Source organism: Camponotus floridanus, unplaced genomic scaffold (genome assembly GCF_003227725.1).
Source record: "Camponotus floridanus strain SB8 unplaced genomic scaffold, Cflo_v7.5 scaffold97, whole genome shotgun sequence".
NCBI classification, from domain to species: Eukaryota; Metazoa; Arthropoda; class Insecta; order Hymenoptera; family Formicidae; genus Camponotus; species Camponotus floridanus.
In genome coordinates this window covers 565,031-582,233 of record NW_020229868.1, presented here as the reverse complement: position 1 = coordinate 582,233, position 17,203 = coordinate 565,031, and the positions used below count along the sequence as shown (strand labels likewise).

Genomic DNA, 17,203 nt, shown 5'->3' with positions numbered 1-17,203 from the left:
ATTACTTTAATGTTGGCTAGATTATGCAACACATTTCATGGTAAGCATTGCGCAGGATATAATGGAGTTTTCCTCTTTCATCTTTTTATGTTAAATTTAGTAATAACAGTCGTTTTCAATCACTCGAAAGCCATTATGTTGCTTTTTAAATAAAACTATATGCTAACGTTTTTTACTTATATATTGTAAATTTTTAATTTTCGTGTTTTATGTTTCATATATGTTGAATGCAATTCAGTAAATAACAGTGAAATCTCTCTCTCATTAGTAAATTAAGCCAAATATTTTTTGGAGGAGGCGTAACATCGAAAAAATTAATAACGAAGTGGGTATTTCTTTGATAAAATAGATAGTAAATATCGACAAAAAAATGCTCTTTCAAAATAAAATTAATGTTGTTTTAAATATGTAAAAGCATCGAACTTACAAGAAATAAAATTCGCGAAATGTAATCAATGAGTACTGATTATTATTACCGAGTAATGATATTAATAATTAAAAATAAATATTGATTATCATAAATAATCGAAAATAGCCTTTTCCTATATAGCAAATTAAAATAAAAATAAAAATATTAAAAATAAAAATAAAGCACGTTTCAAATATGTCTTACGTTCTGAAAAAGGAAGATTTGCGTCATCATAATCGTTTGCAATTGTGTAAATATATAAATTAAAAATAAAAATTAAATTAAAAATGAATTGAAAAAGATCAGTAAGGTTCTGAATATGAAGTACATAAATTCTATTCAAATAAATATGAGTTAATAAAGGAACCAGATGCCAGATAAACCGATGATCATCTGCCATTTTCACAGAAAATTAATTTCTTTATGAAACTGATTAGTGTACTGCGAGCGCTGTTTTCGATCTTGTACCAAATAAATGTATACATTTTAATACGAGATTCTTAATTTTAACATGTAAGTGTATGAAATATGATGTTTGAATACCTAAATATATAAATTCTCTAAAAGAAAAAAAATGATATTAAAAAAAATATAATAAATTGCGTATACAAAGCACGAAAAAAAGTGTGCGGCGCGATCGATGGAGCAATTTACAATAGCAGTTATCTAAGCGAATTTTTGCGCATACATATTTCTCTGTTATCGTAAAAAACGCTACGGTCGACGGAATAAAATATCGAAGTACACGTTATCTTTCGCGCCACTATTAATGCATCTGCGAGATCTCGTAAATATTCCGGACGAAACTTTGCGCTCCCACGCGTAAAATGGGAAATTATTACACGCATCCGGAAAATTTTTCGAAGAAGCATTTTTCGTCCGAGAAAAGGAAGGTGTCGATATTCGACGTTGATCGCGATATAAACTTTATTTCCAAAACTCTATAACATCCTTAGAGAATTAAAAAAGTTTCATCCTTGCGACTTTTCTGCGAATATTTCGCCTTCGCAATAAATTTAATTCGTGTTTTATCCGTGATAATCATCCTGGATAACGAAAAGATAAAATTCTTCGAAGGGAGAATATTTCCCCTCGATATTTTGTTGAAAAAAACTTGCCATCTTCAGGAGGAATTTTAGGAGCAAGATTAGCCGGCGTTTCGAGGACTGGATGCTTAAAAATGAAGGCAAATGAGCACAAGACAAAATTTCGAAAGAATCCGCGTATGTTGAGAGGAAAGTTAACTCTTCTTGCTCTGTATCGAGGGTGCACTCGACACAGTGATTTACGGGGAGCCTCTACGTATTTTTCCCAACGTTCGAAACGGTGAATGATTACATCCGGTAAACTACATTGCTCGAATGCTTACAGAGTACTCCAAATGGCAGAGATCGATCATTGTGTCAGACTGTTCCCGTAACACTGATAACTTGGAAAAATATATGTATTTTATATCCATTCATATTGATTGAAATTCGAGGCTAGCGTGTGAGAGATATTTCGGAGATTTCCTTTAAAAGAATTTTACTAGATCTACTATGATCTTATAAAACCAAAATACTCTCCGAGCGAGAATATTAAATCATCACGTTGACATAATTTTGATCAAAATATGTTCCAATTTCCGCGGAAATGTTTGCAACTTTTCAAATATTTGGAAACGTACAGGAAAAAATTAGGAAAAATTTTACAATTTTATATTCTACTATATTAAAGTTAAACATGATGATTGTGAATAAAGTTGAATGGAAAAACTTTGGATATAATATAGATTTAAATATTTAAAAGCAGTCGTTATTAAAGTCCCGAAAAAATAGATATTAATATGGAAAATTTAATATCATATACAGGGAATATATGTAAAGTTGAAAACATGTTCTCTATTTTCAATCTTTCTCATTTTCCTACAGCTAATAATAAATAAATTTACGAAAAGGAGATTACTAGATGTTTTGATATTATTTAAATTTTACTTCTTCATAAAGTCATTTCGAGATCGTATCGAGATATAACACCTATTACGTTTCATACACGATGACCGAATAATTCGGATCGATTTGGGGCCGCAGACAAAAACGACCGCTAGCACTTGTCAACGCGACTGTTTCCATTACAATAATCATAATGATAGGCAGTCAAATTTGACAGTTACGAGGCGCAAAGTACGATGATCATACTTGTGGACGCAAACTTTCTAATTGAGGACACTGCTCGTTAAAGTTCCTCGCATCTGCCGCGAGGTGCATTCGCTAATTAAGTCAGTATTTTTTTTTTCGAATTCCGACCAGACTATCTCCAATCTCAAATTGGCTTCCATTTTTTCACGAGGAAGTAAGTATATTCGATCGAATCTCGTAATTGATGAGAGAGACAGAGAGAAAGAGAAAGAGAGGGTCCTTACACCCTGTCTAACATAGTAAATGCGGGACAGAGTTGGAACCTCATCGCATTTTGCAATGCAAATCGCGAAGAGACCAAAGATCTCGCTCTTCCCGGGGATAACAAGCCCGGATCGAATACCAAAATAATTTTACTACGCCAGGAATAACGTTACTCCAACATTTTCTCTGCCGGGTAAAATCGCGATATGCCAGACGAAGGGGCCTTTAATCATCGCGAAATTGAACGCGAAATAAACGTCGCATTGTATCTTTAACGCAAGTACATTTAACACCGCGGCGCGAAAAGTCCAACTACAATGGCAACTCGAAAGTCGAAATACAAACGGAATCCATCTCGCTCGGATGGAGAAAATGCGGTCGCGCGTTTCGCGCGATCTCATCCCGCTCGCGATGTAATTAAAATGTCAACGCGGCAGGAGCCAACACACCTCGTGTGTACGCTGCATACATATATTGTATACATAGTGTCTGATAAAAATTGGATCAACGCTCGCGAGCGGATAGACAGCAATAACTGAACAGAAAAATCTTTTAAAATTTTGCAATTTTTTACAATAATTATTGTAGTATTAATTAAAAAGAATTGGCAATCATTTGGCATTTATCAAACATCTTGTACGTATATGTATGTATGAATTTCGTGTCGAATATATGGGGCTTTTACAGTTTGTTTCCTCAAATCGGCGCGAAGAACTTGACGATGATGATCGGGATCCGTCCTAAAAAGCGTCGAAAAGAAAACAGACACGGAATTCCCGAGCAGCATTACTCGAGCATGTCGTCCCGATGCATCAGAAGTCGCGACTGGTATGCCCGGATGTCCCGACATCGAAGAAATTGCACCGGGGATCGTTCGATATTCCAGGTACGATTTTCAAGAGGATCGGGATAAGAATCACGGCACCTGCTTCCAACACTTTAACGACATTCCGTCGTCAAAAATTCCACGGCGAGGAGATAACTCTTACGATTTCTCGAAAGTAATGTCAACCGGAAGATACGCAGAAAGCGCTTTTATATGTCACGAAAGAAGTGAAATATTTTTCTCAAGTTATAAAAGACATAATTAAGAATTAGAGGATTGCTGGAGATAAAGCTTTTTATCGCACACAAGGCGCATATTTTTTAAAAATTGTCTTCTCCTGGAAGAAGCGCGACAAATATTTATTTATGCGCTTTATGAACCCAAATAATACAAATGAAAAGTTAGAATATGAAAGTACAAGTATCTTGGCTGCTTGGAGATCGTAGAGTAATCGCCCAAAGCCAGAAAAAACAAAACGCGGAAAAGCACACATGGTCTGAAGGAGGTTTGGAAGAATGAAAAACATGGAAAAGAGAGAATGTCTTTTTGAACGTGAGGTGGAGCTTTATACAGCGTTCTTATCTCCGTTCTCTAGTGCTGTCCGAAGAAAGAATTTTCTAAAAAGAATCTTGGTAGAATTCACAAAGATAGTGTCTACTGATTTCCCAAGGGAAGTAATTTGTCTCTCGTCTTCTCCTTCCTTTCTTCGAGAAGTCATTTCTGTTTCTTCTCTTCATGGATCTCTCGAAATTGAAAGACGATTAGAATTATAACAGTCATTAAGACCAAGATTTCTCGAACGACAGAGAACAAATCGATCGGTCTCCGAAGTCTATTAAAAAAAGGATTTAACTTATTCCTTTAACGATTCCAAAACTTTTACAATTCTTACAGAAAATTACGAGAGATCCATTTTATGTAGAAAGCAAATTCTGAAGAAAAATACTGACAAGATATATTGGCATATATATGTAATATATAAATTGTTAGACATTTTGTAAAGTCCTTTCAGGTCCATCAAATTTATAAAATTGTTAGAATCAGCAAATATCCCGGCATAATTTCCAATTTAAATCCTGTCTGTCCCCCTGGATGTAGCAAGCAAATCGTTATTGCCAATTTTCCGCGTCGAACGATATCACCTGTCGCTGAAAGGACGACTCGAATGAACTATTAGATCGAAGAATTCGGTAACGCGCTCGCTTCGGCAGATGTCGAGAGCAATCTATAGCGACAGCCGTAGTTATTTGTATGCAAAATACTGGTCGTTGGCACGACCAGCTAGCTGCTCCTCGTCGTCCTCGTCCTCGGGGATTGTCATCACCGGTCTGAGACTTGTCTCGAAGCGAGGCGAGCAACGTGTCCCCGCGAGTTCTTCTTTACGTGCGAAACCTCTGGGACTTCCGGACGACGCACGCCATTGTTTCGGCATCGGGAACTTGGCCGAGTCGAGTGGCGGACTGTATAAGGGGGACCTTGTTGGAAGAGATGAGAGTCAGAGAGCAACGTAGCGGTCATGATTAAGAGCGAACAAAGGTGCGCTTCCAAATGGCTATCTCTCTCCCTGGCTTTTAATAAATCTGAACCACCGAGAGTTACCATTAAAAGGGCATTTCACTTTCTCCTTTTATACGCACTTATTATACGCTCTCGTGCACATTTGTGTGTGAATTTTTTAGGCAGACGTGAATGAAAATTTATAGCATAAATATCTTTTTGCACGCATACAGTGTTCCTTTCATAGTATTGTATAATAATTATTTTTGTATATATGTTAGAATAACAAAAATTTGTGACATGGTATGATGTTACATACGATATTTAAAACAATCGATGAAACTGAAAATTAATGATTTACTTTGTTTTAATGACGGCCATTATTTTTGATAATACCTTGCAATATAAAAGGTAATCCTAATTAATAAACTTGATGAGATATAAACATCCAAAGAATACTAGAAATAATTTCATTTCCAATACAATGTTAATTTAAAATCAAAGGAGAAAAAAATTACGTCAGTGTTTTATTAGAATTTCTCGATTTTCTCCAATTTTCTCAGAGGAAAATAATTAATTTAATCTTTCTCCATTTTCCGAAAGAGCAACAAACTCAGCGGGAGAAAACGTCCCTATTTCGCCAACGGTCTGTGTTTCGAGTGGAAACAATATCGTTCCGAAGCAAGGCAGACCTAAGTCAGGGGCGCAATCCGAGAAGCAACGGTAAAAATACTGTTTCCAAAAGCATGAAGCGAGGCAGAAACTTTGCGCGTTTACCGATTTAGCGAACGCATCGACCCGAGAGGGGTTTATCGCCCGTGGGAAATTCGCAGACTGATCTACCGAAAAAATACCTACGGTAAAAGCGTAACCGTAACAGGGAGGCAAAGGGGACAAGACTGGAGAGCGAAGTAAAAAGCCCGGTGCAGTTGCGAAAGACAATTACGATTCCCGGACTGCGCGAGGGAGAGGAGGTGGAGGGTCGGGATATTTCGCCTGCTTTCCACGATACTCGTACAAGGGACGAGTGAATATTTCAGGGAGGCCATTAAGAGTCGACACGGCACGGTTCAACGGGGCTCCGGAATAAAGGGATCGCCGAATTAACAAGCGCGCGAACCCTTGTCGGGTGGAGTCTCTATCTCGCGGGACGGAAGAGAAAAACTCGGCAAAGTCGAGTGCATCGAAGAAAGCGAAGTTAATTCAATTCGTCGAGACAATGACAACTTGCCGGGTAACGGGGGATCGTTTCCTGCCAAGGGTGAAGAAGTGAATTTCACTGGAAAGAAGAGAGACACTCGATTGACGATATGTCAGCTCGCAGAACGCAGGAAATATGGAAAATGTAGCGGAAAATGGTAGAAAAGAACAGACATGTACATGAAGATACAGAATATTGAAGCGTTGCATATGAAATGTCACTTTTGTAGCAACGATTTTTAGGTAATTTTAGGGAAAACAAAATATTCGAAAAGATTTAGTAATGTATTTTTTTCAATAATACGTGTGCTTTTTCGAATGAGAAATTATTTATTCCACATTTTTATTTCGAACAGGAGTAGAAAATGTAGTTTAAAAAAATATGTATTTTCAGCTTCAAAAAAGATTTTATGTATTCATATACATTTTTTCTACGTTAATATGACTGTTTTTTTCTTCTTGTGAAAGAGAAAGAGTATGAAATTTTTGCAATTGCAAATTATTTCTCATTTATTATTATATATTTGAAATCATGAAGTAATATTATAGAAATTGTCGTTGTTATATTGAATATTCATTCAATATAATTCACATATTCACGTATTCAGTCAATACACAAATATGTATATAATAACTATGTCATTTCAATGAAATATTTTATTATCAAAAATTATTTATAAGAGTGTTCTGCAAAATTTAAATTTTCAGCAGACTTTTTAATGATCCAACCAGATAAATAGATGAAATATAAAAGAAATTTAATTTAAAAAAATGAACATTAAATGCTTCTTAAATATATGTCGTTATATTTTTTCCTTACAATTTATTTTAACAATTTCACTTTCATGAGATTTCATAATTTGACGCGAAGAAAGCGACAGAAATATATAAAATGAGAAAAGTGGGAGACGTGAAAAGTAAAATCACTTGAACAAAAACGATAAAGTTTTTGCTGTTGACAAAATACTCTTTCAAGTGTATAATCGATTTCAACTGATAATTGATTAAATTTAATTCAATAAATTACACAGATCATTACATATTGAGTCAAATACTCAAGCATTCAGGATTGTTACTGAATTATGAGGCTTTCAAATGATGCGACACGCGCACAGAAATGCGGAAAAATAATGGAAAAATTGTCGTTAAGGCGAGCATTTATCGATTAACAATGCGCTTCTTATCATATCATGATAGTTACATCGAGTCGACGAGTCGTTTTTCACAAAGTAGTTTAATGTTCGACTCTCTCGCAAAAGCTTCTCGCGGAAATGCGAACATTTAAACGCAATGCAAGATGACAAATGGGATGGATTAAAGCGCAGACAGATATAGCGATTTGAAATTAAAAATCCTCCAGCCCATGATTAACGCGCACCAGCGCGCTTTTTTCTACAACAAGGAGGAGAGAAAAACGGAACAAGCCATCGAGAAGAATGGAAAATGCGGCACGATGTTTTAGTGCGTCGCGTGAAGTAATAATCGAACGTTTCCCCGAGAGAAGATTAACTCGCAAATGCTAAAGTGTACGTACAACGTGTTATTAATTTTTTTTCAAAAGCAACACACATATCTGCAAAATTCTCACTCTATAAGCTCCGTTATTTTAAAAGCTTCACACTTGATGAAACAAGGCGATAGCAAATATTACAAATTTTTACATTAAAATTTCTTCAGCTTTTCTCCCTCTACCTCTCTCTCTCTCTCTTTCTCTTTCTGACATGTATTGAGCTTTTTCCTTTTTTGAAAGGTAAAAAGGGAAAAATAAAAATAAAGAGGGAAATGAAAGAGATTCTTTTGTCTGATGAGAAAAATTAAAAATGCGGTGCAAGCATATCGTGTGAATTAATAATCAAATGTCCTCAGCAGGGAATTAATCCAGAAAGTACATCAAACAGATATGTATTCGAATATAATATCTATATACTTCTTTCAAATTCATACAAAGTAATTTCTCATTTATATACATTCGTGAATCATATAAATTATAATAAAAAGATTATAAAATTATAAACACAATTTTAATTAATTTTAAACTTTTTAATGTCTTTTAGATGGAAAAAGTGATTTTAGCCTAACAGTTAAAGATTATCCAGTCAGTGTTTCTGCGTCAGAAATCGAAAGGCCGTATTTCTCTAGACGTCAATAATTATTTCAGTACAACCTGACTTTTGCGGCACTTTATAGCAGCACGCGATTACAGAATTAAAATTTAAAGCGCGAAGCAGCCGAGGAAAATGTCGAAACTACATGTTTCGCGAACTCATCGCCTAAACTAGACATCTAGAGATATCTATTATCCTACTTAAAAATTAGCATCAGGAAAGAGTCGACCTTTCTGCTCGTCGTATCTCGCTGCATCGCACATCCTTTAGCTCTACTTTCGTGAATGTCGAATGCGCTTCTCTCTATAGAGCCGAGAGAAGGGTCACAGAGAGAGAGAGAGAGAGGGAGAGGAAGAGAGCTTTGAAGGGCACGTACGTAAATCCGAGTATGGCACCGCCCCACTCGCGAATTCCGTTTCATCTCGTTAATGCACTTTGCCGGAGTTCGGGGACCAAGTTACGGCAGCGTTACATCCGATCGAGGTGCTCGTATCGAGAGGAGGAAGAGAGAGATGGCGAGATAGACAAGCTCGCCACGTATCTTCATTAATATTCGTTTGAATTGCGAAACGGGAATTTCACGCGCGCACTTGGACATGTCCACATACAACATGCATTTTCGGTTTACCTGATGGTTGTATCATCCACTTACACACTAGACCTGCGATCTGTAATTTTGTTAAGTATTGATAAAAATAAAATGATGGCTAATGGCAAAATTTAATATCCAAGATATAAAACTGAAAACACATTACACTCTCCATTTGGATTTTTTTCTGTAATATTATATATTTAACCGAAATGGAATTGATGGAAAAAACCTTTTTTTCATTCTGCGAGATAAAACATTGCTGAATTTTTTAAATAATGTACGTATAATTCATTTCCTCGGAAATTATCTGAAAAATATTGATGTAAAAAATGATGTTTCTCGTACGCAGGATTCAATATTATTACGTAAAAGCAAAAGATTAAATTTTGTTGAAAAGAGCGTCATCATAAAAGAAGAAGAATTGCAAAGAATGTTAAATCAAATTCATTACTTGCTTAAAGATATTAACTTTAATTAATTTCTTAAGATATTAAATTTAATTAATTTTTCAATTTTCGATTTCTATAAATGTCTCATGTATCGTTCATGTATTTGTCATAGAAATCATCTTTTTCACGCGAAAATGCATTCTTTTACAGGAAAAGGAGTGAAAGGAAATTTGATTATCTCAGTCGAGTTGCGACTGTGTGTGACTGTGTGTCTCATTCTGATTAAAAGTTCCGATCCTTCCATGGCGCGTTTATAAATGGAGATTTCAATTTGTCAAAAAATGTCTGCGAAGATGCGAAAGGACAAGTAATAAACAGAGAAGTCAAGCCAGAAGACTGGCGCGTCAGACGGCGAAAAAAAAGGAAGGAAAGGGAAAAGGCGATATAACCGAGTCATATTTTCCGGTTCCGCGAACGCGTGGGAACAAGGGAAACCTTTTTCGTTTCCGCTTGTGTTTCTTCTCTTTACCCAGAGAAGAGAATATTCAGAGCACGAAGGAAACAATAACTCGCGCGTTTTCACCGACTGTATTCTACTGAACTTTGGTTGGGCGCGATTAGGGGGAAAAAATTTATAAGGTGTACTTCTTTCTCTTTTTTTTCACACAATTGCCTTCGCAAAAATGCAGAAGCGGAATATTTGACTAAAGAACTTTTCTAGTATCGGAAGCCTTTTGTTCATGATAATTATCCTAAATTTCTTTTTCTTCAAACGCTAATGCATTTCTAAATTTCTGGAGATAATAGAGGTATTTATCCATCATATATTTCGTGGAATATAAAGTATCCTTATATGCTTTACTCTTTCACAATTTTATATTTTTATAATTGTTTACAATTTTATAATTTTTTCAACTGAATGATGTCTGCTAAAATTTTGTAAAAATTCCCTGCGAGTTCGCTAATTTCAGGTATTTTTGTCCAACATTTCAGATAAAAAAATATTTTAAAGAATTTTTGATTTAATTTTCTGAAATATATTTGTTTATTACACGAGTTTTATAATGCTATTTATTACAAAGGAAAAATACCGAAAATCAGAATAAGAAACATTGTATATTCAATATTTTGTTAATATATTGAACATATAAATAGAAATAGATATATATCTGCAATATATTTTAAACATATTTAATTCACAATTTGACTTATTGTCGATTTTACAATATAAGAGTAAAATTATCACAAAGAGATACTTTTTTAAAAATTCCATAACTCCAATCATATTCTCTGTCTTTTCCAGGTATAAAAAAAATTTCGTTTCAACTCCAGATTTTTCCATGTTTTTCCAAGTAATAGACACTCTGAATTATCTAATATATTAACCTAATTTTTATTCGACTCGAGACGACGTTTTATACATGATGTCAAATTTAAATTTATCATTCGATTTTGCATCATCTCGTCCCAACTACTTCGGATTAAACTATAAAATCTCTTATTGTCGATTACCCAAAGACGGATCTCCTTCCTACGAAGAGAGCAAGGTGTTCCCAAGAGTATCGATCGATCGATAAAACGACAAATGACGGACGGGGGCAAGACCAGCCTGAAATATCACCCATGTTGATTCAAAGGGGTGGTGGCTAGGTTTACATTACGTCCACTTTCATCTGATTGATTATTCCGAATCGGTCCGCTCGATTGTCGATTTCTACCGCTTTACCAAGAGACCCTCTTATTGATCACTCGCTTTCTCATTACCGAACCGTCGTGTTACATCTCGCGGTAGTCCACAAAGGGTCAAAGTAACTCATCAGGTAGTTTAGCTCTCCTCCCTCCTTCTATTCTACGCTGCAAAGCATGAATAATAAAGAGCTTGATTCAATATCGATATATAACAAGTATAAGAAAGTATTTCACGCAGACTTGACATTATTCAATAATTACATAAAAAAAATCATCAATATATTTTTCAAAATAGTACGTATTAGATATATACTTTTATAACTAGCATATTAAATCCCTTTGAAGGAAAAAATGTACGCGATTCGTATTTAATCGGCGAACAAACTTTTCTACCATTGAACCTTTCGGCTGGTTAAGAGCTGTACTTTTATACATTGTATACAGCTGTAGTCGCGTTCGGATCGTTATGTTACACCCTCGTTACTTCTCGAGGAACGTTTACTCTCGTATTTCGTGCGGAAGAAAAACGTGTACGTAAAGCGAGAAGAAAGGGACGACTTGAGCTCCTTCGCGAAGAGCGCGGTCTATCAGAATGAAAAAGAAGGGAAAAAGGATGAAAAATAATCTTATTTAGATGATCGTGAGGCTGTAACCAGGTGCAATTATGTCAAGTGGGAGAAAAGCGAGGTATCCTCGTCGACCGACGTTTATTTCTCAGGGAAAAATATTTTTAGCCGTCAACAACAGGCGACAACGTCTGCTCTTCATCGTTACGCCGATTAATAATCTTTCGCTACCCTTTTCTTCTCCTCTCTTTCTTACCGTTGCCCGTCGAGGTCCATTTGTCTACCTGGACTCTGTTGGAGCGGCCATATTTTTTCGCGCGTGACTAGGAAAAAATTGGAGAGAAAAGAGATCAGAACCCTACAATTCCCAAAGAAAATAAAATTGCAACACTTACATTATTGTTCTCTTATTATACAGAATATCTCTTTTTATTAAAAGCACATTTTGATTATCATTCTTGTTTGCTAAGCGTGTTTCATTAAGAAATTTTTCCATTGTATGATAAAAAATTTCTCTTGAAAACTATTTTCCATAATAGGATTATAAGAACATTAAAGAAGCTGAAAATTTAATCAACTGAAATGAAAATTATTGATCCTTTCGTCTACGTAAAATTCAGCTTTTCAAGTTGAAAACCTTCAATAGCCAAACTTTCTCAATTTCGCAAGTTGCGCGTAAAAAATTCAAGGCTTTTATACATTAATACTTGTAAATTACCAAAGATATTAAATATATATAAATTCTTTTATACGTGAATTTTAATTCCAAACCCGTGAAAAATCCGAGATATTTAATTTGATTTTTAATTCGAAAAACTGGCGTCTCAAAATTTTACGCTAAAATTAATTGACATTAAATATTTCATGAAATACACACACGCTTTCCACTAATTTCGACTCACGCTCCGTGTGTCTAGAGCTCATGGTTGGAAAATCCTTTACTACACTGGATTAAGGCAAGCGTTAAATAACGAGAGGAACAAACGAAAGCGGAAAGAAAGTTCTCCTGTTCCTCTTACCCCTCTACCCCTCCGTCTTTCCAACCGCGTTAATGCAAGACAAGTTCAATGCTGGACGACAAGAAGTGTTTAGCTCGCCGCAAAAGGAACTCAGCAGATTTGATTTTTCACTCCAGGAAATTACCGTTCGCCGCCACCGGAGGCTTTTCCGCTCAAAAGAGTAAGAGAGACAGGAAGAATTAAAGAGAGAAAGAGAGAATGAGAAAAATTCGATTAGCCAAGGTAATTCCACTCCGTTTTATTCGACGCCGAATTACCTTTGATACGTTTTTAAAAAGATATCTTGATTCGAATTTATCTCGCGCTCTTATGGGATAAAACGTTACCATCTTACGCCAAATTATACGTTCATAAGATGTCTCCGCAGTAACAAATTCTCCATTCCAATCGGAGAATCGAGAGGTTCTTTCTTCGAGCAAAAATTAATCTCTGCGTTGCTCGTCGTCTTATAACTTGCAACGCGCTTTACTTGTCGTTTACTTTTTATCGCCATGAAAAATGATATTGTTAAAATCTCCGTATCTCCTCAATCTCTCTCATTTGTCTCTCATTATTTCCTCATGTTATTCTGTATCCTCTTTGCGTTTCCTTCTTTACTTGCTCTATTGTTTCCGCCTTTTAATAATCTTTCCTCTTTTTACATTCATTTTTCTTTTTAGTCACCCTCGTTTCTTTCTCTCGCTGTTGTTTTCCCCTCCTTTTATTCCTCTTTCATTCCGGATTGCTTTCGACATCTTCGTTTTTTAAAAGATTTTTATTTGAATATATTTTGCGCTCATATAAGTAATCCATCGTGCGCAAAGAGCAACTCTTTCACGATGCCATTTCCTCGGAGATTCATGCATAACGCATTCGCGCCAACGGATGCTGACTTACGCTACGGATGGAGCGATATCATTGTTTGCGACTCATTGAATAGACCGAAAGTATTATCGTGTCGTGTAGCACGACACGATTCTGTATTGGGAGTTTTCGAAAAATTTGGGCCTCGAACTATAAGGCACTAAATCCCGGGAAATTCAATAATATAATGTCAATGATAAAAACTGAAGCGTATATCTTTCGAAAAGTTCTCCAACTTTTGAATAAGAAATATGTGTTTTTTTAAGAAATTTTGCTACAGAGTTTTTTTATTCTTTTGCAGCAATTTAAATAATTTGGACAGTGTCGCGAAGAGACATGAGAAAATACCGGAAAATTCAGAATTATTAGCACGTTTCTGGATAGATTTTAATGATGTACTTTAGAATATATTAGGGATGAAATCTCGTTGGAAGAAATAATTCTCCAGTAACATCGCGTAAGAGAGATCAAGCAGGCTTGCTGCACTTATTTGCAAGCTAAACTTTGTTTCTCTTTCGTGCAGAATGACGGAATTTCACGTCGCATCTTGTTGAATCGCTAATCAAGCGGCGTATAACTTTTGAATCTATTAAATTCGTCTGCAGTACAACTTTACCTTATGAAAAAGATACAAAAGCGCGTTTCTTTATTTTGAAAGGAGAAGAAAGAATCGTGAGAGAGAATTGTATATCGTAATAATAAAAACGCGATGGCGAAATTAATGATACGATTTTAAAAATATATCGATACAAAATATGACACCTGTATAAAAAAAAGGAAACTGTCTTCTTAGTAAAGGCGGTTTATAAAGCCACGTCGACCGTATAAGACCAACCGACAAGATCACTACTTGTTAATGCATTTGCGGACTTTGCGATGACCGCCACTATTATTTCCAACTGATCCAATAGAGTGCCCGTGAATTATCTATGCGCGTGAAAATCCTTTAAGCAGCTTTAGGCGGCTGGTTTGCCGCAGGATTTATACGTGCCATCGACATAGAGAATCAAACAAATTTCACCCTATATTAACCTAAATCTATAATATATCTTTTATTTCGAGAATTCAATAGATATAATATCGAAATATTGTTTATCGTTAATGTAGATAAAATCTTGGAGAGTAAAATTGTTTGATTCCTTTTGAAAAATAAATAAACTTCTTTATTCAAATTTTAAAAAAATTAAAAAGTAAATAAACGCGTCTTTAACATTTTTGAAGAAGATGAGTTTCGATGAAACGTTTTATTCCACAATATTTCTCTTCGATAATCAATAGATAAATTGGTTAAGGAATCTAGAAATTAATTAAGGAATCTAGAAATTGGTTAAGGAATCTAGTGGATTAAAGAAGGTACTTGATTTGGGACACCTTGTATCTAATTTACTAGATAGAGAGATAAAGAAAGCTTTAGTTCCTTAAATCACGGAATGCTCCTGTCCGACAGAGAACGATAAATCAGCTTAACATTTTTTCTTACGACGGAAGTTCTCGTGGCAGATAGTTTCGATTAATCAAAAGCAACTCTTATCCGCGAGCTACGAATTGCCATTAATATCATTCGGTTTGGCGTGACGTCAAAATACACCGGTGACACGTGGTGCGCCAAGTTTGTTTACTACAGTTGTTGTAGTCAACAACTTGAGGAAAATGGAAATTTGGCCAAAGTACTCCTAAGAGTTTTGACATCGATCGATCAAAAAAATATCTCCTTACGCGAGTAAGCAATTTTTCATCTAATATTTTGATCAACTAAAAAGCTTACTTTTAAACTCCCACAAATCTATATTTTTTATATAATATTAATATATAATGATTATATATAATATGTATTAATTGTACTCTTATATTTATATTGCAAAATATATATATTGTCTTTTTCATATCATTAATTTCATTTCGTTCTCGATGAAATTATGGACTTGAAACAATTTATTTAAATCTTTTTAATTTTAAATAAATTTTTCTCTTTAGTCTTGAAGATATTATTCATCGCTTATTTTCAATCTATAAAATCACATATTAATAATTAATTTCCAATTACAAAATCCAGTCAAACAAAGCTCATTCGAATCTGAATAAATAATATCGTTTTACTTGCACTCTTTATAACATAATATTTAAAATTCATTTCATTTATAATCATAAAATCTATTAATTATAATTATAGATATAATTATCTCGATTTCTAATTTTCTACTCTCCAAGAAATGAGAAATTTTTTTTTCATATTGATTTTGTTCCTAATCCTCAAAATTTCTCTATCATCTTGATCAGAAACCGTAACGCATACATCGCGTTGCTCGATAAGGTCATTAAATTTTTTACACCACATTAACCGGTTACTATTGGAATGCTTGGCGTATTTTCTACGCTCTGAAAACTTGCAACGTGAAAATCTTCTGTCTGACATTAACGATGGTTCTCCTCTTAAGAAAAAATATCTCGGAGATTTTTAATTTATTCAACCCAACGAGTTTGAGAGAAAAGTCAAAAGAAGCTACTCGTTGCAATTTTTCATTTTTAACTTTCTTTGAAAAACAAAATCGCATAGCGTGAACTCTTTATACAAGTGAAATTTATCACAAATTAACCAGAAAATATCTTTTGATTTCTCGATGCATTCATCAATTTTTTTTTCCCCAGCATTTTATATGTCCAGAATATCTCTCAGCACTTTATTTGTAAAATATCTCATATTTTATCATTAATTGCGAAATTCCTCCATTATATACTTCGATTTCGCACCTTTCTAGCTGCATAATCTCTGCCACAATTGTAGATATCAGTTCCGCCGATTCGGGACAAACTGCAAATTTAAATGCGAACTCGGTCACCGGGAGAACGGAATGGTACGCGATGCTTGGGAAGAAACTTTCGTCGAGTTTTTCACGGGAACAAGGAGGAAGAATCCGAAAACGCGTTTCGAGTTCTCCAGTTTATTATCGCGTGAAAAAGGAACGCGTATTCCACTTTCGCGTATCGCGATCTCCCGATCGAAATTTTGCAAACTTTAGCGCCGCGATAAAGACTATCACAATTGTTACGCGCGAACAGAATTGAAGAATTTCCTCCCCCAGTTATTCCTCCGATCAATGTACTTCTTCTTTCGATTGCTAAAGTTCGAGCAACCGGGTCAGTCGAAACATTATGTGTTGCGAAAAAGTTTGTCCTTTGGTATTTTTTTCCCTCGTAAAACTCTTTTTATATTTGCACAAAAAATCTATCAATATTATTACTAATTTTATATAATTTTATAAATATATTTAATATTATTATTAATATTATTATTACTTATTGTTAATAATATTTTTAATATTAAAATTATTATTAATAATATATATAAAATATTATAATAAATAAAAATATGGAATATTATTAATATTATTAATATTAAAACGTTATTTTATATGTAATATCAAGAATAATTTTAGTATTAATATTATTTTAATATTAACACTAACAATAAGAATTTTCGTAATTTTTTCTCTAAATACCTTTTATTTTAATAAATTTCCTTTATATATGATTAATCTCTTTTTTCAAATGATCGGCTCAATTAATATATATTTTCGCAAACTTTCGATCGACGCGTAATACACTTGAAAGCATTGTTATCTAAATTAACGCAGCTAGACACGTCTACGCGAGATTGTCATTTATCGAAAAAAAATGAAAGAGAAACGA

The 17,203-nt window shown here is 34.5% G+C and overlaps 1 protein-coding gene across 6 annotated transcripts in view; it reads right to left on the bottom strand.

The window, feature by feature from the left end:
• LOC105248709 (protein-tyrosine sulfotransferase) overlaps window positions 1-17,203 on the bottom strand; it is a 322,406-nt gene that overhangs the window by 114,730 nt on the left and 190,473 nt on the right. The window lies entirely within an intron of this gene.